The following is a 26,505-nucleotide window of genomic DNA, read 5'->3' on the forward strand; positions in this document are numbered from 1 at the left end:
CTCTACACTCTCCTGAGAATCCTCCATTGGATGATTTATATACAGCCTGCTGATAAGCCAAGAGACAGAAGGAGGAGAATCATAGGACATCTTATGACAGTCAGGCATCCACCACTGTCTCCTATATCCCATTGAGCAGATACCAGCCACATGGTCCGTATGGCAAAAGATCCTAGTGCCCCTGGCTATCCAGAGCAGAATGGGGTGGCTGAGCATCTTCCCATTATCTGTCACAGGCTTAGCCAGGCTCTTCCTTTGACCTTAGGTCCCCAAAGTGTGCTCCATGATTAGCAGCCCTGGCAGCACCTGGGGCCTTTTCAGAACCACAGAAGCTCAGGCCCTAGCTTAGGGCTGTGCATTTCAGTAAGATCCCTAGGTCATCTTGTTTTGAGAAATATTGCACCAGACCACTCACCCATCTAGTGACCATCAAAACTGCCAAACCCATCAAAACAGCAAAGAATTTTAATCAGTAAGTTTTCTATGGCCATGAACTCCCAACTCAAAATTATGTGGATACATAAAGAAAGGCACCTATCTTGCAAGAGCATCAATATTTATTAATCATGTATTTAGTGTCAAATACAAAACCAGAAACATCACACACATTAAGAACTACCATAATCCTGGCCGGGCACAGTGGCTCAGGCCTGTAATCTCAGCGCTTTGGGAGGCTGAGGTAGGCAGATCACCTGAGGCCAGGAGTTTGAGACCAGCCTGGCCAACATGTTGAAACCCTGTTTCTACTAAAAATACAAAAAATTAGCCGGGTTTGGTGGCGGGTGCCTGTAATCCCAGTTACTTGGGAGGCTGAGGCAGGAGAATCACTTGAACCTGGGAGGCGGAGACTGAAGTGAGCCGAGATTGTGCCATTGCATTCCAGCCTTGGCAACAAGAGCAAAACTCCATCTCAGAGGGGGGGAAAAAGAAAACAACCTACCACAATCCTGAGGGAGGAGTCATGATCTTTGCTAAAGAAAAGTGAGGAAAAAGTAAGTTTGATATGTAAAGAAACTTACCCAAGACCCCCCTGCTGGTTAGTGAGACAGTGAGACCAGAATTCAGAGCTACATGTTTCTAGCCTGGGACTTTCGGTGTTCTGCCATGCAGTAGTTTAGCTGCATTTCAAGCTCAGTCTTTAGACAATGGCCCAGTCGATAATAACTTGAAAAGGGCTCTAGAATTATGTAATTTGGAGAAGAAAATGAAATGCTCAACAGAAGCTTAAAACATGCACATTTAAAAATTTTAAATTATTCCATGAAAAAAATGATTTTCTTGAAGTTAGATTAAAAAGAGATCTTACAGGCTGTTCCAGTTAATTTTAACCTCAGTGAGAAATGTCACATTTCCCATGCACATTTCATTAGACATCCAGGAGTGTCAGGACATCCTGTCCCGTGGTGGATTTCTGTGAGAATTATATGGTCTATGGAAATAATTATAAAACAAAGTCTCATCTCAATGTGAACAAGAGGAAGAAAATAAACCACTAATATTCTGATATTCCAAGGACATGGCAAACCAAGATACACTCTGAGCTCTGAAATGCCCTTTCATCCTTACACTTCTCCTATTTAGTAATACTTGTTAACTCCTGTGGTAATTGTTTGCATCTCACTGGGGATATGTTTGAATTTATTATGATCTCGACAGGCAGAGAATTTCTCATCATGTTGACCAGTAGTTCTCAAAGGTAAGTGAGCATGAGGATACTGGGAAAGACTATGCACATGTATATTCCTGAGCCCCATCCCCAGAAATTCTGACTCAGCACATGTGGACTGGCACTCAGGAATCTAAATGCTAAAAATGCAGCCTAGGTGATATTCCTGCAGGTGGTCCATGGACATCACTTTGAAAAATAAGAATGTCTTTTGCAGCATTGCAGTCATTCATTTGCAGTCTGCTCACTCCTTCCTGTCATTATGGTAGAACCCCATTTCTCATTCTCTTACTTCTTAATGCTCAGCTCCTTGCCTAGAATCTCAGGACACAATTATTTTAATCTATAATTCTCAATAAACACTTGCTTAATAAAGGAAAATAAGTGTACAAAATAAGGTGAAGTAGATGAATGAATAAAAGAATGAATATCAAGTACAATGGGCTTCACTGCAGCATGTTGTAAGGTACTGCCCCTGTCTGTTGTAACCTACTGGGGATTGAACCAACATATTTTTCCGTTTCTGTGCTAAATAATTCTGGGACAAAGCATATTTTCCTGTTTTGCACCAGGCAATATTGAGATCAAACAAAAATAATTTGTCTTCATTTCCAAAAAATATCTTCTCTTAAAAAATAAGGCTATGTCTTAATTGATCAGCTTACATATCAGGGCTAACAGCATCAATACGCACATCAACCTCACCTGCTTTGCCATGCACAGAAATCAAGTGTTCACATTATAAACTCTGCTCAATCTTAACTAGTTCCCCACCTTGCAACAAGTTCCCTACCACTCAAGAGATAGTGAAGACTGAAACCACGGTAGAAATCACCTACTTTGAAATACTACTAATCCACTCTCTTCATTTCTTATTTTGAAGATACTATGAGACTGTTGAGGTGATGTTGCAAGAACAAAAAACCAAACACCGCATATTCTCACTCATAGGTGGGGATTGAACAATGAGAACACATGGACACAGGAAGGGGAACATCACACTCTGGGGACTGTTGTGGGGTGGGGGGAGGGGGGAGATACACCTAATGCTAAATGACGAGTTAATGGGTGCAGCACACCAGCATGGCACATGTATACATAGGTAACTAACCTGCACATTGTGCACATGTACTCTAAAACTTAAAGTATAATAATAATAAAATAAAATAAAATAAAATAAAAAATCATCTTAATAAGCTTAACCTTCCTTGATCAGAAAGTTTTCTGGGGAGTCAGAAACCAATACTACAAAGCCTCTTAGCACAGAACTATATAAAACCCAGCACACAATGAGCCTTCAATCATTGCTCTAGACTGGACCAAGAACCCTGACTTATGTTATATTACTATGAGTAACCCTATAATATGTAATATATAATATTACTCTGGGTAATCCTCTAATAACAACATATAACATGTATTTATAATAGATTTATATTTATAATATGCTATATATTATAGGGTTATCCAGAGTGATTTTCAAGCCAACCCCTTCTGGGTTGCCTGGATTGGAGAAAACAGAAAGACGGAACCTTTTGTATTCATTCATACATTTATTTGTGCATTCATTTGACCAATATTTATTGGAGAATTATATTGAGCTGGGCACTAGGGATAAAATACTATGCATTCGCTGTCTAGCAGAGGAGATAACTATGTAAACTGATCAGTGTAATGATGTGTCACAAGGGCTGTGATGAGTCTATTGGGAATGGTAGGAACATGAAAAACAGAGTGGTCTGTTCTACCTGGAGAGGGAGGGAGTACCACTTTGTGCATAATGGACTTGATGCTTGAGCTGAGATTTGTAAGATTAGATATTACTAAGAAGATGAGGTAAGATAAACATCACAGAAGACAGAAGGAGCAAAGTTCCGGAGGCATAAAGAGGCTGGGGTCAATGGAGTTGTAAGTATTTTGTCTTTTCTGGAACAAAGAATTTGAAAAATAAGTATGGAAATGTTAGTAAGGGCCAGACAGATAACAAAATGCCTTATCTCAAAAGGGTATTTGACTTGATAAAACACTGAAGGGTTTTTATTAAGATAATGACAGGACAAGACTTATATTGTAGAAAATTCCTTCTGGTGACAGAGTAGAAAGTGAACTGGGAGGCAAAATGACAGTGGACCCAAGGAGAGTGGTTGGTAAGCCATTACATTTGTCCCATCAAGAGATAGTGAAGGTTGCAACCAAGGTGTTGTAGATTGAACAATCTCTCCCGAGAAGACAAGTTCACCTCCTAACCAGTATATGTGAACACAATCTTATTTGGAAATAGGGTCTTTGCAGATGTAATCAAGTTAAGATGAGGTCATAACTAACAATGGTGTGCTCCAATCCCTGGAGTCCTTAGAAGAAGAGGAAAATTTGGACACAAAGACATACAGAGGGAGAAGATCATGTGACAGTGGTGGTAGAGATTGGAGTGATGTGTCTGCAGGCTAAAGAACACCCAGAATAATTATCAGCAACTACCAGAAGCTATGAAGAGAGAAGGAAGAGCCTTCTGAGAGAGCAGAGTCCTGGCCACATCTCAGTTTCAGATTAGAACAGTAAGAGAATAAATTACTGTTTTTGGTTTGGTTTTGTTTTGTTGAGACGGAGTCTCACTCTGTCACCAGGCTGGAGTGCAGTGGCATGATCTCAGCTCACTGCAACCTTCGCCTCCTGGGTTCAAGTGATTCTCCTGCCTCAGCCTCCCAAGTAGCTGGGACTACAGGCACCTGCCACCATGCCTGGGTAATTTTTTGTATTTTTAGTAGAGATGGGGTTTCACCATGTTGGCCAGGATGGTCTCAATCTCTTGACCTCGTGATCCACCTGCCTCGGCCTCCCAAAATGGTGGGATTACAGGCATGAGCCACTGCTCCTGGCCAAGAATAAATTTCTGTTGTTTTAGGCCATGTAGTTTGTATTATTATAGCAGCCCTAGAAAATTAATATAAAAGCAAATTGTAGTAGAGAGTGGGATGGGGGGAAAAACAAACTATGGTTAGGGAATAGAAACTTCAGGGCTCAGAGAAGATTGAAAATGGGATTTAGGAAACATGGGGGGCGGTCAAGGTGAACCCAAAGCTCTGTACTTTTTTCAGTGTTGGACACAGTGTATATGAATATCTAAGAGTTTTCCAACTAAAGGAGTCTGACAGGAAAAAGTGCTGGTCTGTGGGCCAGGAAGAAGGGGAAGACTGGAGGGTCCCAAATGTCCACAGGAGAGGGAGCCCATCCCAGGCACAGTGTACAACCTGAGACACCTGCAGAGTACTTTGGAGAGAAAAATGTACACTCTTCAGTACGTGTGCCGTGTAACTCAGGAAACAGATGTTTCTCCTGCCTGTCCTTCAATCCGAGGGCTAATGTGTTTTAATTAAGCCTTGACAAATGTCATTTTATTCAATTGACTGTCTTGTCCACTTGTGTAACATGACTCCCATTCCAACTCTATCTGCTTGTTGTAGCATCATTCTGTCTGTTTTTCTCCCTTAACATTTCTTACTTGGCTCTTCTCCACTTTAGTTCCCTAGCTATTGCCCCAGTTCCAGTTCTCACTACTGATTTGGCCTCCTAATTTTTATTCCCTACCTCTAGTCTTCTCTTTCTTCTTCTTTGAGACAGAGTGTTGCTCTATCACCCAGGCTGGAGTGCAATGGTGCAATCTCAGCTTACTGCAACCTCCGCCTCCTGGGTTCAAGTAATTCTCCTGCCTCAGTGTCCCAAGTAGCTGGGATTACAGGCACCCACCACCATGCCCAGTTAATTTTTGTATTTTTAGTAGAGACAGAGTTTCACCATTTTGGCCAGTCTGGTCTCGAACTCCTGACCTCAGGTTATCTGCACACCTCGGCCTCCGAAAGTGCTGGGATTACAGGCGTGAGCCACTGTGCCTAGCTCCTTCTCTTCTTTTTCCCCCAAATCCATCCTCCAAATGCAGTCCAGAGATTATTTTCTCAAATACAAACCTGATTATGCAGTGACTCTCTAAGACTTCCAGGAGTAAGTCCGACTTCCTTTGCCTGTTGAGTCCTTTGACATCCAAACCCTTTACACTTCTCCAGTCTTTCTCTGAGTGTGTCCTTTAAATTTCTGAATCTCATTATTATCCTGCTACTCACAGCTCTTCAAACTTCACTCTACTGTGATTGTTATTCCTTCTGTCCAGATTGACTTTATCTTTGTTGAACCCCTTACTCATGTCCCTAAGTGTTACCTTCTTTATGAAGCCTACAGAATTCCTAACCCAGTGCAAGAACTGACCACCTTCTCCTTTATACACACGCTGTGAACATGGGGTTTCTCTACAATCCTGGACTATACATATTATGATTCTGTCTCTCTAGACTACAGTCACAGAAGAGTGTCTGCATCATATTTATCTTTATAGTTGCAGCACCCAGGAAAGTGGCACATAGTAGGACTTAAAAACTAGTGATAAATGAGAACAACAAAACTATTTAAATCCCGCTGGAAGCCTGCTCTCCAAGATAAGTGCATCCAGTGTAAGTCCCCTGAGATTTTCCTATCAGGGCCGGGTGATTTACGAGTTGTATGATTTATCAGGCTCCATGTACCAGGTGTCACCTCTGCATTCAGCTTCACTGATCAAGAAAACGAATTTGATCCTGGATCTCTGTCCTTCCGATAGCAGCTTGCCAGGAGAAGTCGTTAATGTGATACATTATCTTGCCGGCTGTTAATATCATGTACCCGTCTTGTTTCCCTTCTTTTAGTTCAGCTGAGCATCAATTTGTGCCATGATATTTACATGAATATCTTCATTTCATCAGTACTATTGTCCATCTGTTTGGCTGAGGGCTGAATTACAGAGCTGTGGCCAGGAATGGAGGCATTAGGCAGTCTAAATGCTAACTTCTCCCAAGAGAGAAGGGCAGTCCCATTTTCAGTTTTCCTGCCCCTGCTTACTGCTGAAATGCAGCCTAGCAGACATAGAGCAGGAATTAGAAAAATCATCCTTTAACAGAAAGTTAGAAAATGATGAGGGGCCGGGTGCAGTGGCTCACGCCTATAATCCCAGCACTTTGGGAGGCCGAGGTGGGTGGATCACCTGAGGTCAGGAGTTCGAGACCAGCCTGGCCAACATGGTAAAACCCCATCTCTACTACAAATACGTAAATTAGCACCTGTAATCCCAGCTACTCGGGAGGCTAAGGCAGGAGAATCACTTGAACTTGGGAGGTGGAGGTTGCAGTGAGCCGAGATCTCGCCACTGCACTCCAGCCTGGGCAGTGAGCTGAGATCTCGCCACTGCACTCCAGCCTGGGTGACAGAGTAAGACTTCATCTCAAAAAAAAAAAAAAAAAAAAAAAAAAGGAAGAAAATGATGAGGTATTTGTCTTCTCTAAGATAGAGGCTATGCCATGAAAGCTGAGTGCAGAACGTGAAGGAAGCACCCTGGCCTCCTTAGCTGAGTCCCTAGTCTGCAACCCCAGATCTAACAAATACACATTATTCACTCATTTAAACATAGTTAACATGAGCTTACTACAAGCCAGACACAGTGGACTATGAATTCAAAATAATCTCTGAATTTATGACTCTTCCATTCCATCAAGTCAACAAATATGTCTTGTACACCTACTGTATACCAAGCACTATGCTAAGTCCTGGGGATGAAGCATTGATTAAACCAAGGACATGCTCTGAAAGACTCAGAAGGTGACGTTTGACAACCACATTTGGAAAAACAGCTTTCCACGCAGAAAGAAAGGCTCTTGCAAAAGGTTCCAGGACAGAAATGAGTTTGACACATTCAAGGCACAGAGAAAAGGTGGAGTGGTGTGAGTGAGCAGCGGGAGTGGAGGTGAGGGTTGCGGACAGAATCTAAGGGATGGCAGTGGCCATGGCAAGCCTTGGATCTTACTCTACATGTGATGAGAAGACATTGAAGAGTTTTAAGAGAAGCGCTGCCATCACGTGTATTACTTTTTAAAAAGATCATCTAGTCAACCCCCCTCGTGGAGAATGGGCTGCAGAGGAACAAGGCTGGAGGGAAACCAGTTAGAACTATTTCATTTGTCGAGATGAGAAATAAGGTAGCTGGAACGGGGGTTGTTGCAGGGAATATGGTAAGAAGTGATTGAATTGGGATGTATTTTGCAGTAAAGTGGCCAGGACTTTCTAATGGAAGAGAATGGGTTATGTGTGAAAGACAGAACAAAGCTAACTCTGAGGTTTGTGGTGTGAGCAACTTTGTGGATGGCAGCACCATTTTTAAGGTAGGGAAGTCTTGGGAGTGGGGAGCAGATTTGGAAAGGAAAATCAATAGGTCTGTTTCTAACATGTTATGTTTGAGATGCCAATCAGACATCCAAGGGAGGATGCCAAACGTGCTTACGAAAGGCGGAGAGAAGGAGGCAGCCAGGTGAGGACATGGAAAGAGAAGTGCAGGGTGGCACAGAAGCATTGCACAGATTGAAACGCAACTCATATTGCTGAGCATCTGCCATGTGTCAGGCATCAGACTTTAACTCTCAAGTGCATTATCTCATTTCACCCACACCACAAGGGAGGTGTGATTTCCTGAATGATGGAGGGCTTCAGAGTGAAAGCACTGCAGTCTACCGCATTTGTACCCCAGTTCTGCTACTTTCTGTCTGTGTGACCTTGAGCAAGTTATTTAACCACTACAGGTCTTTGTTTCCTCATCTGTAAACTGGAAATAGTAATACAACCTTTATGAAGAGTAAAGAGGTAATGTATGTAGACATCAAATTACAGCACATATAAACAATTACCAAATAATAGGCATTATCATTATCATTCTTTATGTTCATTCTGTTGTGGCTTAATTGTGTCCCATAAAAAGATGTGTTCTATTCCTAACTGCCAGCACCTGTGAAGGTGAACTTAGGGAAATATGGTCTTTGCAGAGGCAATCAAATTAAGATGAAGCCATACTGGATATGAGTGACTCCTAATCCAATGACTGCTGTCCTTAAAAGAAGAGGGAAATTTGGGAAGGGCGAGGTGGCTCACACTTGTAATCCCAGCACTTTGGGAGGCTGAGGCGGGCAGATCACGAGGTCAGGAGATCAAGATCATCCTGGCTAACATGGTGAAACCCCATCTACTAAAAATACAAAAAATTAGCCGGGCATGGTGGCGGATGCCTGTAGTCCCAACTACTTGGGAGGCTGAGGCAGGAGAATGGTGTGAACCCGGGAGGCAGAGGTTGCAGTGAGCTGAGATTGTGCCACTGCACTCCAGCCTGGGCAACAGAGCGAGACTCCGTCTCAAAAAAAAGAAAAAAAAAAAAGAAGAGGGAAATTTGGACACAGGGAAAGACAGGGAGAATGCCATGTGAAGATGGAGGCATGTTGCCTCAAGCACGGAATGCCAAAGATTGTCAGAAAACAACAGAAGCTAGGAGAGAGACGTGGAATGGATTCTCCCTCAGAGCCTTCAGGAGGCTCCAACCCTGCCAGCACCTTGATTTCAGACATCCAGACTCCAGAACTGTAAGGGAATACATCTCTGTCATTTTAAGGCACCTACTTTGTGGTATTTTATTACAGCAGCCCTGGGAAACTAATACAAGTTCTATTTTATGAAAGAGGAGATGAAAGTTCCAAAGAGGTGACATGGCTCTCCTAAGGTCACGTGGCAAAACGTCGGCATCCCTGAGCCCATGTCAGAGAATATGCTTCCCCCACTCAGCACCTGTGAAGGGTCAAGTGCACTATTAGAAACAGCTTGCAAATGACTTAGTCATGCTCTACAGGGACCCATAGTCCACGGATGAGACAGGCAGAAAATTGAGCAAAGAGAATGAGATGCTGACACCAAGGTACTAGGAAAAGTCCGTGGGAGTATAGACTGAGGGAGCCATTCTGATTTGTGCAGGGCTCAAGAATTTGACAAGGCAGGTGAAAGAATGGCTGGATGTGGAGCAGCAGATGTAAGGAGGGACCAGTCCCTGTAAGACTTGGGAAAGAGTCAGGACAAGTGGTACTGTTTGCACAAGCTGCCGGCACTGTGCAAAACATAGACAAGCATCATCTCACAAAGACCTCATGCCAGCACTTTGAAGGAGGGTATTATCAGTCATGAATTCAACAGCTAAGAACACTGAAGTTTGAGGGGCTAAGTCACTATCCCCAGATCACATGGTCAGTGCCCATGGACAGAAACTGTAGGAAATTCTTGGTCTAAGCCTTCTGCTGTGCTGGTTCTTATCTCAGTTACTAGCTGCCTGACTTTGAAAAGGCAATTACCTTACCCCAGGCTCCTCATCTGCAACCCAGGAATGGCAATAATCATAGTTGATGGTCAGAATGCACATTACCCCTGCAGCAATACCAGTCTAGTGGTCTCAGGTGGGCCTCCTCAATGCTAGTAAGGCCACAGAGACACAAGATCAAGAATGGTTCTTACCAGAATTCTCCCCAGTTCCTTCTGAACATTAATAGTGGACAATGAGGTTGCCGGTCTTTTTGCAGCATCTTTGGGGGATCAGAGGCAGGAAAGGCCAATTATAAAATATTCTGAGAGTTGGTCACAAACACAAAAATAAGGATAGAGAAATTGAGTGTTAAGTGTTTCTAACAAAGAGGAACAGATGTAGCAAACTGGGTTCACAGACACATGGCAATTTCAACTCAATTGGATGTTAGCTCTAGCCTGTTTAACAAATACACCTGCTGCCTAAGAAGATCGTCAATTCAACTTTAAAATGAGTCACAGAGGGGTGCAACAAGCTAATATAGGTCTAGGTAGTTTTAAAAAGCAGAAGGCAGCTGGCTGAACTGTGGGAAAATGAGATAGGAGTATAGCGTGGTTGGCTCCACAGATAAGAAGCATGACTTGGATGTGGATCCATGTCATCCCAAGTACTGTCCTTAAACAGAGATGCAATAAGAGACTTTTATTGATTGCTTATCACATGCCTGGAATATTCTAAGCATGGTTACACTACATATTCTGGCTGTCACTCACACCAGAATGTCTTGAACAATGAATGTCTGTGTCCTCGCCTCCTGGGTTATTCAGAATACACGCCAGTAAAGAAGATGTTATTTTTATTTCTATTCTCTATACATTAGGGAAATAAGGCAGAGGAATATTTGGACCCAAGGAATCTTCCTCCCAAGTGTGTGCTCTTAATCACTATTCAACTCAACTTCAAGTCTAGCCCACAGGAAGAACAAAGAGATGAACAGGATTTAAGTCAGCTGTTGGAGGATTCCAAGCTAGGCTTTCCCTCTCAGAACATAAAACCCCAGATGTGGGTAGAATCAGGGATAAAAGTGAGCAGAGAGTCTAGTAATTCTGCAGAAGCCCCAGGGGCTGCCATGAAGTTTAAAGTTTCCAGCATCAGTAGAACAGCCCTGAGAGCAACTCCAATCCATCCTGCCAAGAGTTTCCGGCACTCTGACCAGTTGTGTACAGTTGGTTTTGGGAGTGGGCCCTGCAGCCTGCATAGGACTGGGCTCACTTCTGCTGGGATTTAATGGGAGAGGGTACTCAGAAAGGAAACAGACTGCTGATGCTGTTAAATACATTATTCAGTGTGTTTGTTATGGAGACTATTTGTGCCTACAGAGATTTTGTGGTGCTTTGATCAGATGAAGACCAAAAAGGTGAAGAAAATCTAAATATCAGGAAATCAACAGATTCTACAAGATGGTGTTCCCTGTACCTTCTAACAGACAACCTGTATATAGCAAGACTATCATGAGGTGGAGCGCTCATTACGTTTGAGTCAGGGCAGCTGCATGCATGACATATTGGAGGAGATGTTTAGTAACATGGGAAGGAGCAAACCTTGGCACCCCTTGGGAGCCAGACCAGGAAGTGCAGAGGAGGCAGCTCTTGGCCACCACTGTGTTCATGAGCTGTCTGTACCCATGTGACTTTCTTTTTCAACACTGGTATGGAGTCTAGAGGCTAACTCTGGAAGCCCTAGAATTGTCCAAATACAAAAGGCTGGAATAAGTCTCCAGTTGTATGATTTTAGCTGAGTTATTTAAACTTTTGAAGCTTCAGTTTTGTCTACTCCAAAATAAGATTAATAATAGTAGGTGCTGTTGCAGGGATTAAATCACATAGTGTACACTAGATACTTAGGGGGGCACTCAATAAGTGGAAAGTAATAACTTTTGTTAATGAATGTTTGCTGTTGCTATTAATGAAGTTCTCTACAAGAAATCTTGTGCTTGTGTGTGTGTGTGTGTGTGTGTGTGTGCATGGTTGCATGGATGTATCACTGATAATAGACCAATATTACAATGTACTGCTGTCTAATTTTCACTGGAAAGCCTTCATGAAGGAAGTAGAATTTAATCTGGGCTTTCAAAGAAAAATTGACATTGATCAGAGAAGAAAAGGGTGAAGGGTTTTCCAGACAGAGACACCTTCATAGACAAAGCACAAAATTGCCTGATATATGGTAACCCATGGAGCCTGACACCTCTGTGGGGGAATTGCCTTAGCCTCTGGCTGTCTTAGAAGTGATGCTTTCTTTTCTAAATGACAGAATAAAGGCTCAGCAGGTGCCACATTTTATATCTCTATTTGAGAAACTCCAGTTTATCTCTTCTGACCACAGCAGTTCAGTCCAAATGGCCACATCATGGACACCCACAACCAAGTCTAATCTGTGTCCCTCCCTGGTGCCCAGATAGATCAGGCTGTAAGAAACCTTCTGGAAAAAAAACAATCCTGAAGGAAAAACTCTTGACCTTGATCTGCAAACACCTGGGTCACAGTGACGAAGTATGATTTGGGGAAGAGCTGGCACCTCCACTTCCTCTCTGAATGTTAAACTGCAACTACTCCTTCAGGCTCCAGATTCAGAGTGCCCCAATTACAGAGATGACTGAAAGTAAAACCGATGTGCGGCATTGGGAGGGTGCTGTGTAGGTCCATGCACCAGGACTACTAGAAAGCGGGAGGAGTCTCCTCTGCTCCCGCACAGAACGAAGTGTGGCTTCAGGACAGTGGAACATCCAGAACAATCTGAAATATACTCAGGGAGGCACCAAGAAACTAGCATTCTTAGGGGAAAAAAGGACAAAAGCCAAGCACCAGCCCAGCATCTCTAGGGACAGTAGCAGGCACATCAGCAGGGACTAAGCAATGCCAGCAGCCAGCAAGGGTGCAGCAGAGACAGCAGCCCTCCAGGAGCACCAGGAGCACCAACTGGCAGCAGGCACCATGGTGATGTTATAGGATCTTTGGGGTATTGTTTTTCTGGCCAGAAACCCATGGCCAGAGGCATCTTTGCCCGAGTTTTGCTCAGGCCCATTTGGGCTTGTTTTGACCACCTGGCTTGGCAGGCTGTGCTTGGCTCATGCTACTGGCCTGGGTCTCATGCCTCCCAAGAGAAAGTCAAGCATGGAACGGCGCAGGGAATGTGAGTGAGCATGGGGCTCAGCCACTGTGCACAGTCAGACATGCCAGCTGCTGCAGCAGGGCAGGCAGCTCCAGGTGCCAGCATGGACGCCGGCTCTGTGAGGCTGCAGCTGGACCAGGTGCACCACAAGCAGCTTCCATGACTGGAACAAGTGGTGCCTGGAAGCTTGCAGATGCCGGGAACCACAGGCCCTCAAAGAGGGAGTCACAGCCCTGGATCCAGGCGCTCCCAGGTCTTGGAGGGGCACAGCTTTTTTTTTCCTTATCTTCACCCACAATGTGGTGAGCAAGGGGCATGTCTCAGCCCTGTTTGTGACACAGCTCTTTTAACCTCACCATTTGGTGAATCCCAAGTTCTTGTCCTGTGGCCAGGAAGAATGACGTATGCAGACAAATTAAGGGAGAGCAAGACAATGAGGAGCTTTATTGAACAATAGAAAAGCTCAGAGGACACCCTCAGGGGAAGCTCCTTTCCACAGCCAGGGCATGCCAATGAGTGTTTAGCTCCTAGAAGAGAGGGTATCTCCTCTCTGCTAGGCAATTTGTCCCAACAGGTGTCCAGCTATCAGCAGATAGGGTAGCTGCTCCTCTCTGCAGCTGGTCATCCCATTGTCTGCACAACTCTCAGCAGAGAGGAGGCCCTGGAGTGGGTTGCTCCTCGCTGCAGTTGATCATTCTCACTTCTGCTCAGCTCTGGCTGAGCCCGGGGCTTTTATGGGCCTCAGAGGGGAGGAAGAGCACATCCATTGGTCCATGGGTGGCTATGAGTGGGCCCAGAAAAGACACCTCAAGTTCCTACTTTGATCTGTGGGACTGGCAGCATGGCCCCCAGCTTTCAGGTCCTCCCTGGCCTGAAGGTTGGGCTTCACCAGGAAACCTCCCACTTCTGCCCAGGAACCTGTCTGCCTTCTGCTGCTATTTATGGTGCCCAGGCTGTAGGTGCCAAGGGATGCCTGTGGGCTGGTGCTGAACTGCCATCAGCTCCCCCTAGGGTTCCCTCCTATGCTTTTTGGTGCCCAAAGTCCAGAGGGGGCCAAGGTGGCAGGGTGCTGGCATGTCAGCATTGCCCTGAGCATATACATACCTAGCCAGGCCATGACAGTGCCCAGGCGTGGCCCCCACTTTGCTCCAAGGTCAGAGCCAGTGCCAACAGCAGGGAGAAGCCAGACAGCAGGAGCAGGCACTTCTAAGCCTGCAAGAGTGGGGGTGCCTTCCAGGGCCCCCAAGAGTGCAGAGATGCCTGAGTCTTTAGCCACAGTCTGGATGGCTGCAGCTGTGCCAGTGGGGCAGGGCTTCTGCCTGCTCTATGGAGCAGGAGGCCCAAGTCTGCAGCTGTGGTTTGGGCAGCTGCAACTATACCCAGGAGGGTGGGGTTCCTGCCTGCTCCCAGGCCCCAAGAGCACAAGGATGCCCAGGTCTGCAGCCATGGCTTGGGCAGCGGCAGCAACACCCAGGGAGTTCCCTCCCCAACTCGGAAGGGTGGGGCTCCCGCTTATCACCAGCTTCTGCCAGCTCCCACTGGCTCCATGGAGCATGCAGCTCTGACTGTGTCTCTCTGCTGCAGCTGAAGTAATGGCAGCGGTTGCTCCAGATGGCCTGCCACTGCCATCAGTGAGAAGCTTGCTGGGCTCAGTGGACACTGGAGGGCCCAGCAGTAGGTGTGGCCAGAGGAGAGAAACTGGCAATACCAGTGGTATTTGAGGACTTAGTCCTTCCTTTGGGTATTCTGAATAATCCAGGAGGCGAGGACACAGAGTTCTAAAAATCCTTCTGGTGTGAGTGACAGCCAGAATATGAGTAATTATTGTTATTTATTAATATTATTTAATAATGAAGAAGAATATTCTCATCCATTTACTTATTCAACAAATGCTCATTGAGCATCCACCAGTGCCAGACACTATGCTGAGCACTGGGAACATGTTGGTGGATGAAAGAGACACAACCCTTTCCTTCATTAATGTACAGACCAGTGGGAAAGACAGACACTAACCAAAAAAAAAAAAAAAAAAAACAAAGAAATGAGCAACTAATCACAAATAGATGATGTCAAGTTACAGAAAAATAAACCAAGATGTGCAAGATGTGGTAATGGAGAATAAAGAAGAAGGGGCATCTACTTAGACTGAATGGAGAGGATCTATCCAAAAGGCGACATTTTAGATTAATTATGAAACACTGAAAAGCAGCCATCATGAAAACCTCAGGGGAAAGAGAATTCCAGGAGGCCTTCAGGTGGGAAAGATGCATTTTAGGATTGCCAACATGACTGGCAACAGGCAGTGGCCATTTTACCTACAGGCTGGTATAACCTAGAGAAGAAAAGAATGCAATGAAATACTAACAATGTCCCTCTAATAACAATGGCAACTCCCACTTATGCAGTCCTTTCTGTTTCACAATGCATTTCCTATTTACTTTTTCAGTTCCCAGTCCACACTCCTGTAAATGATAAAGCCAAGGCTAATGTATCCATTCATATGAGACAACTGAGGGCTGAAAAATGTGACTCACCCAAAACATAATGGTGGAGATGCCAGGCAGTTGACTTGGGTCTCTAAAATTTCAGTCCTTACTCTTCCCCAAGTCTTGTTGCCTTGACTCACTGGGGTCATAATTTGATGACACAGGTCCCACATTTTAATCCTTGCCTTCAATAAGTCATGGGATGCCCATGCAAGCCACAGCTCCTTGGTGGAGACTCTTACCTCTGGACAAACAGGACCTGTGAAAAGCTCCTGTCTCCTACTCTGGATACTTCCTGTAAACAGGACTCATTTTCAGTGTGAGTCTAATAATCAAGAAAATAAATTAAATCCCAGAATCTCTCTCACTTTGGATAATAGCTCGTTCCAGGAAGTCATTAATGCAGTAAGTCAAACTCACAACTGTTGACACCATGAAAGCACATTGTTTACCTTCCTTTGATTCAGCTGAGTATCAATTAGCTCAGTGATATTTACATAAATATCTCGATTTAGAGGGTGGAATTGTCCATCTGCTTCTGGAAAGATTTAATTAGGTCTGTGTTGCTAGAGAAGAAATTAATCCTTTTCAACATTAACCTTTTCAACTAAAATATGTTTTGCGTGTATTGTGTAACATGCCTTGTTATGTAAATTGGACAAACTGAAATATTTCAGGCTGGTGAAATGATGTCTTTTAAACTGAAAATATATATCTCTCTCCAAATCTTGAATGCAAGTGCATCCTTTTGTGCTTTCATATATACAGTCCTTCTTGGTGAGGGTTCTTTCAATCCAACGTCTTGAAGGCTTGTCTTCAACGTTGTATATGCTCTCCAGTCTGCAGAGGATATTGGTGGCATTCTCTGAACCTCGCTCCTGCTGGGCCTCTCACCTTCACATTTTCTTCCTCGAGCTGTGAGGCTTTCCTGGGATCCCTGAGTAAGATCAGGACCCCGTGTCATTTGTGTCCTTTTCCATAAGGGAACTCCTCACTTGAAGTGGCTCTTTTATGTGTGTCTTACCCACAGAAGTGACCACTCTAGGAATATAAAGATCGTGGATTCCTTGTCTGCTGCCATTTGCCTGGTGCCTAGCAAATTGCACATTTCATAAAAGACTCTCACTAAATGTATGTTGAAGGAATGAATGAGCAAAACCAGAATCATCAGGTAACAGTTTCACTGTGATCTTACAGCTCACCACCCAGCTCACAGAAGCAAACATTTTGTTAAAGGTATGGATATTATTAATACAAAAGTCAAAATGGGTTTAAATGTAAAGCATCCTCCCTTCCTTTTATCTACACTCTGACATGAACAGGTGCTCCTGCTTCCAGATTATCCCCTTTCATGAACCCTGTACAGCCAGGTGAGCTCACTGAGGACTCCTATTTTGCTCAATCCAAGCCCTGCAAGGTCTCACTGTTCAAGAAAAAGGTCTCTTCATCTTCATTGCTTGAAATCTTCATCTCTTCTCCATTGTCTATGATCAAGTGTTTCTCACTTCTTAGAAGCTTTCCATGAGGTCCAAATGTTTTCATATAACTTCCCAAAAGCCTCCACTCAATCCAAGGTAGGGAGGATACTCATAATAATTATAGTCACCACTTATCAGATCCCTACTCTATACCAGGCACTTCTCTGGATCCTTCCTACATTAATCCCTAAGCTTACAAAACACTGAAATTTAGGCATCACTGCCCATGTTTCCAGGTGGCAAAACAAAGACTAAGAGAGGAATGTGATTGCCCAGTCACACAGCAAGTAGGGTAGAGCCTGGATTTTTAAACTCAGATCTATCTACCTCAACAGCCTTTGTCTGCCCTTAGAGCATCCTGTCTTCAGGGTCCCTGTGAACCAAAGCACCAGTGCTGAGTAAAGCGTTAGGTCTTCGGTTACAACTCTGTTAACCCAACTGACCAGGATTAAAATGGCTCAGAATAGGTGATCTCAAAAGATGTGACTCTGTTTGCATCATTGCCTCTATAATAAATCAACCCTCTGTAAATTGGTTAACAAAATATGGACATATAAAGCAAACAAAGATCAGTAAACTTCTTCTGTGAGGAACCAGATAGTAAATATTTTTGGCTTTGTAGGCCATACAATCTCTGTCGTGACTTCTTAACTCTGCCACCGTAGAATGCAGCCATAGACAAAACATAATGAATGGATACAATTCTGTTACAATACAACTGTATTTACAATAGGAGGCAGGATGAATTTGGCCCACTGGTTTGCTAACCTCTGAAACAATGGGAAGGTAGATGGTCTTTTTTACCACTCTACATTAAGAATACAATTTAATCCTCATGTTAATGTTTTAAAGGAGGTTGAGTATTGTAGGGAGACCCCCTGAAACTATTGCTATGGAATAAAAGATGAAATGCTCCTGATTATTGTAAACACAAAATTGCATGCAGGATAGTGTAAAGACAATGCCAGGTTGGACTGCCAGAACGAGCCAACAGCACGTGATGTGCTTCCCCCTGCAGAGAGCCTATGACTGGACGTGCAGTCACGAAAGTTTCACATCACCAAGATTCCTATCCCAGAAAAGCAGATGTTCATAGCTCTGGGAATGGAATGCGACCCTTGTGGAGAGCCTATAAATGGATGCATGGAGGGAGCCTGTCCATATGGATAAGATAGGGCTATAAACGCCCTCATCTTGCTGCGGCTCTTCTAGGCCTCTTTAGGGTTAAGGCATACTCCCTTCTGAGAATTTCTGGTCTGACCAGTTGTCTAGCTGCACGTCCTATTTCCATGCATTATTTGTAACCAGCTTTTGTTGCAATTGTTACTGCTGATTAATATCTTGCTAATCATAGGTTATGGAAAGACTGTGTTTCTGTTCTAAGGCTCTGTTAGAAATTACTGACGCGCATACTATATTGTAAATTCTTATCTCTGTATACTGTACTTCCACATACAAATGTTATGTTAAAGAATTACTTCATCCCCATGTGACCATCTCACCTCATAATCAAATGACCCTAAATCCCTCACTAACCTACCCCTGCCCTCACTAAACTTAATAATAAATGCTGGTATATCCAGTGCATTGTTGGCACCGCGGGACCAGAAGGCGGTGACCCCACCCCGGACCCAGCTTTCACTATCTTGTGTGTGTCTATTATTTCTCAACCTGCCGATCTGCCTGGGAACAAAGAGAGAGCCCCGTTGCATTGCAGGCTGCTGGCCAGATCCCACAATATCTCTGGCCAGATCCCGCAATAGAGTATTATCTCCATTTTAAAGACAAGAAAATTGAAGTCCCAGAGGACAAAGAGGTTGAGGTCCAAGGTTACACAGCTATTAAATGTGCATCTACAGCCCCTGGGCACAAGAAGGTCTTCAGCTTCTCAGTCTGGGTTGTTGCTATTATTTGTTTGTTTGATTGTTTTTTCCTTTAAACTGAGAATAGCTTTAAATTGATATTGTGTCAGAATCCATAGCCCTTCAACTTCCCAATCTTCAAAGTGTCCCTCTTTCCTTCTCCAAGCCCTTTCGCCTATGGTGAGGGCAGGAGATAGTAACCTGTTATACAAAGGTATAACAACCACTTTCTCTAAGAAAGTGACAAAGGTAACGTGTTATGCAAAGGTAAAGCAACACTTTCTCTAAGGAAGTGACAAATGACAGCTCCAGGCAGAAAGGAACTCCCTGGCACGTAGCACGTGATCAATAGTTCCATATTGAATGATTTAAGTGGATGAGTGAAATTGACAGAACATGAATTTTGTTGCCTTGGGTTATGGCAAATTATTAGACAATTAATGGGACTTTGGGTCAGACCTACCTCCTCAAAGTCCTGATCTTACCACTTATTAAACAAATAACCTAGGAAAAGTTACTTAGCATTGGTGAACCTCAGTTTCCTCATCTGTAAGAACACCAACAATGCTAGTACCACTTTAATAAGTTGTTATGAGGATTAAATAAAATAATTCATGTAAGATACTTAACTCATAACTCAACAAGTGGCATCAATGTGATGACCATGTTTGGCACTGTTACTTACTGCATTTGCATTCTGAGCTCTCACTGGCTTCTATATCCATCATTTCCCATCCTAGAGATAAGAACCACGTACACTGGTTAAGGATACTAGGTATAATATATTAAATCACTAAATATGTTTGTGTGAGAATAGCTGTATCTATCACCAAATGCATCCTCAAAGACCAAAATTCTAACTTTAAAAATCTCAGTAAAAAATTATGACAATACTGGAATTAAAAGAATGCAAAAAGATGGACGCATACCAACGTAGAGACAAAAGGGGAACATTAACAAATACAAACAGTTTTACTTACCAGGCATGATGAGATATGTTTTTTCCATTTTTTGTTTGTTTTTATGTTAGCCACAAGGTTACTTATGAAATAAGAAAAAGTAACGAAGAAAAAATTCAATGAAATTACATTTAAAAGCCAATGATAGCAGGAAAAACTTTGCCATGTTCTAAAAACTGAAATTACTTTTGTTAACCTAAGCATTCATGAGATCACAGCTTCGTTAACTTGACTACAGAGTTTTTTAGTTACTTTTTCTTAAAAATCTCATGAATTTCTGCTTTACTGCTTGAGATCCATACAACAGACTACTTGGCTGGTTTCCATTTACTTGCCTCCCATGTTTATTACTGATTCCCATTCAACAGCAGAACAGTGAAACAATAGGGCTATTCATAGGAAACACTGATGATTATTTTTATGAATTACGTGTGTCCCGTCAGATGAACTCCATTAGAACTTCCCAGAACAGTACAGATGGAAGGTTCTCAGGCCCAAGGTCATCCACTTGTTATTCGAAATAACCAGGCACCTTATTGACAATTAAGCAACACGCCTTGAGTTTTCTAAGAGTTCTCTTGTTTCACAAAATTTCTTATTCCCACAAAGACCTTTAGAGAAGTATTCTACGTCATTCCCTTTTGGCCCCAGTACTTACTTGTTCCCAAAACAGCATCCTATATGCAGTCAGCAAAGCTGGGTTTGCATCTACTTCTGCCGTTTATTAACCATGTGACCTTGGATAAAACACTTAATTTCTCTCAGTTTTAATTATGTTAACAGCCCTATCCACCTCCCCAATATCATGTATATAACATTTTTCTACCATAATTCTATTTTTTCCTAAAACACAAACTGAGCACTTACTAGGTACCAGACCTTCTGATAGGTATTTAGGACCTGAAAAGGAAAGACACAGGATCTGTATCATTAGAGAAGACAGACACACAGATGATAAAAATACAGGACACTGTGAGACCGCAGTGGGCATGTTGTGGGGTGGGGCACCCATCCATCCTCAGGGCATAAAAGGCTTCAAAACACGTGATATTTCCATTCACTCTTGGATAAGAGGGACGGAGACAGGAAGGACAGTCTAATTAGTGGAAAGAGCATGGGGAAAGATACCACCACGTCAACAAGGCCAGCACATCTGGGGAAATGTGCTGCGACTCATCAGGGCTGGAGTCCAAGGGAGCATGAGGGGAAGAGGCAGGCAGGATAAATATAAAACTAGAAGGGAAACAATCACATTGATTATTGAGAATGTGTTGGTAACACTAATTAAAATAATCCTTAACATCATTGAGCTTTTGTTCCTGACTAGGTATTCCACAAATTCTTACATTCTCATTTATATCATTACCACAATCCTATGAGGTAGGTGCCATGACTATTTCCATCTTTCAGATGAACCAACAGAGGCCTAGAGGGTTTAAGCACAACAGATGACCAATTCAGGACTCTAACTCAGTTCTGTCTGATGCCACAGTCTCTGCTACTCCTAACCACTGAGTTCTCCTGCCCCAGCTGAGGGTCTGGGATTTATTACATGGTCAGTGAGGGCCTGTGTTGGATAGACTATAGGGGGACCCCATGACCCCCACCTCTTGGTAGTTGCCTATGTAATTCCTCCTATGTAATCATCTCTGTTGAATATAGGTTGGCCTAATGACCTTTCTCTAACTGATGGATTATAGAAAAAGCAATGAAATATCAATTTCATAATAGAAAACTATGATGTCCCTCTTGCTAGTAGGCTCTTCCTTGTTGACTGTGATGAAGTAAGAGACCATGTTGGAAAGCCCCATGAGGCAAAGAACTGAGGGCAGTTTCCACTTAACAACAGTGAACATAATCTCTCAGTCAAACAGCTCTCCGAAAGCTGAATGTTGCCAACAATTTGAGTGAACTTGGAAGTAGGCCCTTCCCCCTTCAACTTTTTAGTGGGGACCCAGCCCTGGACAACTTGACTGAAGACTTGTGAGAGACCCTGACACAGGGGTCTCTAGAAAAGCAGTGTCCAGGTTCCTGCCTCACATAACGGTGAGATGATGAACATGAGCTGTTTTAAGTCACTAATTTGTAATGATTTGTGACACAGCAATCTATAAATAGCACAGAAACTTTGAAGGGTTTAAGCATAGGAATGATAAAAAATTGATCTATGTTTTATAAAGTCAGTTTTGTCATCAGGGCACAGAGTAGATTAGAGGAAGATAAGGAGGAGAGATTGGCTAAGAGGCTATTTCAAGGCAAGACATGATGGTGACCTAAATTAAGGCAGCGACAAAGGGAAGGGAGGAAGAATAGGGGAAGTTACAGAAGAGATATTGGAGGTAGATTCAGCAGGACATTAGATCCAACTTGATATATGGAACAAGGGGAAGGGAGGGAGCATTGAGTTTAAACACAATGGGAGTCACTGCATCAGCTTCACCCAGAGTTGTAGACCTTACTGCTGGTCAGCAGCTACTTGGAGCAGCAGCCTGACCTTCATCAATACCAACAACAGAGGATCCACTGAACACCTATATGGGAGAAGGGAATTTCTTAGGCCATTTGGGTACCAAATTCTAAAAGCCTCATGCTGAGAAAATTTGACACTCTTTAAGACCACAATAAGAGAACCATCCTCTTTGAAATTCAGCCCAGACAGGAGTCTTGGCATCAGGACACTACATCTAAATGCCCCCTGAATGAAGCAGTTCACTTTGGAAAGAACCAGAGGCAAGTAAATGGTATCTTCGAAGACGAAGATGCACCAAGTGCCTCCATTCCAGGAGGACATGCAGCTGAGAGGATGGCTTCATGATCTTAGCCATTCACTAAATTGTGTTGCCTCCTTACTATTGCAACTTCTTTACTCAAAGCAACCATGCTTATGGCTATGCAGAATTAATAGACCAAAATGAGGTAAGATCATTGAAAAGGGAAAGGTACTTTTTACATGACACCTGATCCTAACATGGTATAAGAACTGAACTTCAGAAAAGTTGAAATGTAATAGAATAGCTGGCATTTTTTCTGTTTTAAACTTTAGTACTAGCAAAGGGCCATCACAAGCATCAGCTGACTTCATTCTTGTGACACCACTTTGGAGTAAATATTATCTATATCTTGCACATAAGAAAACTGAGTCTCAAAAAGATTTAAGTTTCCTTATGAATATTATTTTGCAGGGTGAATTATGCCCCCCTTACCACCAAAAAAAATTATCTGTCGAAGTCTTAACTTCCAGTATCTCAGATTGTGGCCATATTTGGAGATGGGGTCATTAAAGAGGTAATTAAGTTAAAATGAGGTCATTACAGTGGGCCCTAATCCAATCTGACTGTTGTCATTATTACTAAGACAGACACAGAACGAAGGAAGACAATGTGATGACGTGCAGACACGAGGAGAAGACAGCCATCTGCAAACCAAGGAAAGAGGCCTTGGAAGAAATCAATCAATGTCAAAACCTTGATTTCAGACCTCTGCCCTCCAGAATTGTTAGAAAATAAATGTCTGTTGTTTAAACCATCCATGTGTGGTACTTTGTTATGGCAGCCCCAGCAAACTACTATAATTACAAAGCAATTAGGCTCTGAAACCAATCAAAGTACATCTCTGCCCATCAAAAATCCACCCAATTCTTCTATTAGAATCAAACATCAGCATTGGGGTGCAAAAAGGTACTGGTGGCTGGTCCCAAAGCCCTAAATAGTACTGACCAATGAATTTCACCTTTGTAACCACTCAGAATTAACAGCTGAGGGCCAGGACAGGACCCTAGAGCAGCAATACTTGAAGCATGGTCCCAGCATCACGCAGGAGCTTATTAGAAATTCAAACTCTCAGAGCTCACACCAGAATCTTTCATCTTGGCGCTCAGAAATAGATGTTTTAACAAGCTCTCTAGCTGAATCTTACATATCCTAAATTTTGAGAAGCCCTGGGCTGGCAGAAAGGTGTCTAAATGGTGTAATGTCCTCCTGCACCTCTGACTAACACTATGTGTTGGAGGTGGCCAGAGAGGGGCATGGGAGATGTCTTCTGAGGGGTGCTCGAGGCCGCAGTGATGAGGAAAGGATAAACACCTTATTTAGCAACAAATATTTATTGAGCATTTACTATGTTCCAGGAACTATGCAATATGCTGAGGAAGTAGAAAAAGACCAGACCCTCGAGTTTACAGTCTTACAGGTCATATCAAGTAAGGAGTGGAGGAGACAGGAGAGAGAGTGGTAAGGCCAGCAACTTCGAAGGTTAGGAGAGTTGACCACCCGGCCTGCAGAGTGCCCCCATGTGGTCCAGATGAGAGGTGCTGGGGGAGAAGTTGAGGTTCTTTCAGGCCCCTGCCTGGAGCAGCCCAGCCTACAGGTGCCAGGTTCATTACCCCAAGTCCACCAGTGGCTATAGCACCATGGCGGTGTTCTAATGAAAAATACCCTATCTCCATCACCTTTAAAGCCACCTTCCGGTGGTAGTCTTCCCAGATCTCCTCTATCATAGGTACTTCTCTACTTCCTCAGTATTTTGATGTATTGTCTTTAGTTTGCACTCCCTCTGAAGCAGACCCTAAGATAGAAATTTGGTACAGGTGCCTTATTTGGGAGAAATTTGGTACAGGCGTCCTATTTGGGAGACGATTCCAGCAAGCATGGTGCATGTGTGGGGAGGAGAGACAATGATGAGAGGAAAGCTAATAAGGCTAGGGTAATGAGAAGGTCACCACTGTGAGCCACTGGGACTCAGTCCCACAGGGGACCCTCTGAGAGATTGCAAAGCACAGTTCAGAAGTGGACTCTCCAAAGGCAAGGAAACTGGAGTCCTTACCTAGCTCCTCTCCTCCCTCATGGGCTGAGAACTGCTTCAGGGCTTTAACCTTCCTCTCTTCCAACCTGTCCTGCACATGGACAAAGCATCCTCCTATGGGCCAAGGGACTCATGATGCCACAGACTGGGAAAGAAGGGTCTGCAGACGACCTCAGGGAAGCAGAGGGTGTCCACCAACAGTTATCCTACAAGACGCTTCACCAGAGCAGCTCTTATAGAACCACATACATGCATCTTGTATCTGAGCCCTGCGATATTGTCCCCACCAAGAAAATCTACCATTCTCTCCTGTTCATGAGCCTCAAGTTGGGCAAAATATAGTGCTCTCTATTGGTTTCTTCAACCATCCTGTCTTATGGAATAAAGTATGTGTCTTCCAATGAGGCATGCAGTGGTAAAACACACAGAGGTACTATGATTCCAGGCAACAGCAAAGAAATGATGTTTCCATTCTCCTGCACAATGCTATTATGGTTAAATATAAGAAGATGTTGGTTAGGATTTTAAAATACTGAAAATTACTAGTGGATTCCAACCATTGCCTACAAAGACTCGCTAATGGTCTGTGGAAACATTGCAATCTCCTGGGGCACAGGGACCCTGTCTCTTTCCTCATTGCCTCCCCGGCACCCACAGCAGTGCCCACACAGAAGGGAAACACCCTGTCTGTGTGTAGTTTGCTGACTGAGATAGGCTTCCAAAGCTTTAAAGGGCTTTGGGTGTGCTTCATTCCACATAAGTCTAATTTCACTTAAAAATTCTTAGAGTTTCAAACAGACATGTTGAAAATTCACGCTTTCATTCACTTTTAATGAGAACTTTCTTTTTTCAAGAATCATCTGCAGGCTGCCTTACAAGTAATTCCACAGCCATCTGGAAGACTTGTGTTGCTACTTAGAAGTGCTAAAAGGGATATATATGGAGGCTGGCTCCCGACAAAATTGGAAATGAGGGGAAGCTCTCTTCAGCAACACATGCCTCCCCTCCCTGCCTCCCGTGAGTGCCCAGAATCCTGGACACAGCCTACACGCACGCCTCCAAGTCACACACATGTTTCAGAGATTTAAGTCACTGCTCTTCCCACAAATATATTTTGTTTTACCGAGAACACTAGAGGATGAAATACTTATTTTGCAAGAACAGTTCAATAATGGGAGCATTTCAGGCATCATGATTCCAGACAGGAAAGATAGCCAAGGACAAAATAATCTGTCCAGGTCTCTAGAAATCATAAGACATCAGCCAACTGCATCCATTCATAAGAGCAATGCTGGTTCCCAGTAACCCCGTTCAGTACACATCCTCAGAGCATTTTACTAGGTGTCAGGAACTGAAGAAATGAAAATGAGAAATCCATGACCCTACACATAAGAAGCACATACTCCAGGGGTATAGAAAGCTCATCACTCAGACATCCAAGTGTGCTGGGGAAAGAAATAATTACCTAGCTACAGATACATACTGAACTGTCTATTATAAGCATGGTGCTGTGGGAGGCCAGAAGAGAACACCTCAAGCTCTGCTGGGATGTCCGAGGAGTCTGGTGAAGCAGATAACAGTCAGGCTAAGCCTGAAGACCACAGGAGCACAGCAACAGGAGAGAAGGTAGAGAAAGCATCATTGACTCTACAGCTGCAAACCAGACAAGCAAAAGACTCGAAGCGAGGAATTGCAGGGCAGGTTGGAAGGACAGAGAATTGTGCCCGGTAGTTGGGTTCATCAGGATGAAAATTTAAAGGACCTCTGGTGGCTATTCTAGACAGGAAATTTAGTTTAGTAGTTAAGAGCTGATATTCCAGAAACAGACTACCATGGTTCAAAGTCCAGCTCGGCAATCCATCAACTATGTGACGCTAAGGAATCAACTTAACTCTTCTTTG

General features: G+C 43.5%; 1 long non-coding RNA gene across 1 annotated transcript in view; it reads left to right on the plus strand.

Annotated features, from left to right (window-relative positions):
* LOC134730946 (uncharacterized) overlaps positions 1-23,329 on the plus strand; it is a 121,563-nt gene extending 98,234 nt beyond the window's left edge. The window contains exon 4 of the long non-coding RNA XR_010112880.1: positions 23,159-23,329. This is a non-coding gene — a long non-coding RNA (uncharacterized LOC134730946). The remainder of the gene's footprint in view (positions 1-23,158) is intronic.
* Positions 23,330-26,505: the final 3,176 nt, after the last annotated feature.

The sequence above is a fragment of the Pan paniscus genome, chromosome 7 (genome assembly GCF_029289425.2).
Source record: "Pan paniscus chromosome 7, NHGRI_mPanPan1-v2.0_pri, whole genome shotgun sequence".
Lineage (NCBI taxonomy): Eukaryota > Metazoa > Chordata > Mammalia > Primates > Hominidae > Pan > Pan paniscus.